A 2,197-nucleotide genomic window follows, 5' to 3' on the forward strand; every position below is an offset into this window, starting at 1 on the left:
GTTTCCGCGGTAGCGGTGGCTACGCGCTACGCTTGTACTATGAAGCTCCAAACAAGCAAGTCGACATGCATCCTAGGAAACCGCATATAATAGCAAATTAGAAAAACATAACAAATCGAACTTTTTATCATTTTTCGTTTGTCATTTAAAGTGATAAATGAATGAAACATAAATGTAAGAAAATCATGTGTAACGTAAAAAGACGAATACACAATTATTTTTTTAAACAGAAACTACTTGGGGGTAGAGAAAGCCCTTTCGGAAAAATTCTGTCAGTCGGTTAGCAATCGGGCGACACAGATGTTCAGTTCACGGGAGTATTACGCAATGTTCTGGTGGTACGCACAGAATAACGGATATGCGGCTGCTGCTGTGCTTGCGTTTGGCTACGTAAAACATGTGATAAATTGGAAACAATCAGCCCGTTTCGGGGCCACCAATTTTCCTGACGTAGAACAACACGTTCGATTAAAAATACATTAAGTGATCGTGTCGGCTGATCAGTGTTAGTGGTCGTGCAGTGAAGTGAATACGTATTCGGTGGAATAACCCGGACGTACTTGACGTTACAACCCTTAACTTTGGTTGGTGAGGTATACCTGCGATCACCTCCGGACTGGGCGATACCCTGCCATAAACCGTTTCAGTCGTCGATGACCAGGATCGTTACAGTGACCTACTAACACATGTCTGCAAGCTGCGGGTGAATTTCTGAAAGGGTGAGTTCTATTCGATTTATTGTTGATTATTATTTTTTTAATTTAACGCAAGCTACATATGACTTTTTCCCAGCAATAATTCTGCAAGTTTTAGTACCAACATTTTTCTTCGGGCTTCTTAAAGATTCTGTTTAAAAAAATTATTGTGTATTCGTCTTTTTACGTTACACATGCTTTTCTTACATTTATGTTTCATTCATTCATCACTTTAAATGTGAAACGAAGGATGATAAAAAGTTCGATTTGTTATGTTTTTTTTATTTGCTATTATACGCGGTTTCCTGAGATGCATGCTCCTCCGACTTGTTTGTTCGAAGCTTCATAGTACAAGCGTAGCGCGTAGCCACAGCTAACGCGGGAACTCCACTGGTAAACTGGCAGTCTGATTGGTCGGGGTTTTTCGTTAATATCTCGTTAACAAAGCTGCAGATAACGTTTTCGCTAAGGAAAAAGTGGTTTCAAATCATCCCAACAACCCCTCATTTCCCGGAAGAGAGATATTTTTTAGACACCCTGTATATATAAGCTTATATGCGTCGCCAATAAGAAATCTATCTCATAAACATCAAAGACCGCACTGCGTTCGTTAGGGAGCTCCCACAATGTTACAGCATTATCGTAACGCATTCCAGCCGATGTAAAAGAAAAAAGAATTTTGTTCGGAACGTAACACACTAAATAAGCTAATTTAAACTAAACTCAAACTCACTATGGTAAATAAACTAAATTAATGTTATACAAAATTTTTAGGGCTATCTCGCACCGATTACATGTGTATGCATCGATGACTACCACCGAACTAACGAAACGTTACTCGAACCCCACGTAAAGGACAGAAAGGTAATAGAAATGTGTAAACAGCAAATGTAATACTACCTGTTTTTCAGCAGTGACCAATGCTCGTGAATGACCTGTACATATTGGGATTGTACCAAGGAACAGATGCATATCAAATGTTTGGCTTAGAAGTGATGGTGTATTTTTTTCAAGCGACGCCAATATTCGCATTGCGATTTTTGTGTCTAACGCTATACATATATAGACACTGCAACGCTTCCTCGGGAGGCTTTTTTTTTTTTTTTTTTTTACGCGGGGGAAATGCATTATGCACACCTCGAAGTCCTGGGGTGGGACTCCGAGGTAGTGTGGGACTCTCACCCAATAAAACCCCCGCGGCAGCCTACTCGGGCGGAACTCGGTGGTGGCGGGATCTCGTGTGAACGCACCGCAACCACCGCGCCTATGCTCCCCTTATCGGGGAGCCCGTTCCGTGGGGGCGATCGAACGCCCCCCAGAGGTGACCACTGCCCTGATCACCCCCCCTATTCTACTCCGCCGGCGTCAGGGGACTGCACCCTGACGTCGGCACTACCGGACCGCTTTGGATGCAGTCGGGGACCCCACCCCGACCGCATCAGCGGCCCCGGCGGACGCGCGCGCGAAGGCGGGAGTCACAGGAGCCGAAGCTCCGGCTCCCG

The sequence above is a fragment of the Dufourea novaeangliae genome, unplaced genomic scaffold, assembly GCF_001272555.1.
Source record: "Dufourea novaeangliae isolate 0120121106 unplaced genomic scaffold, ASM127255v1 scaffold116, whole genome shotgun sequence".
Taxonomy (NCBI): Eukaryota; Metazoa; Arthropoda; class Insecta; order Hymenoptera; family Halictidae; genus Dufourea; species Dufourea novaeangliae.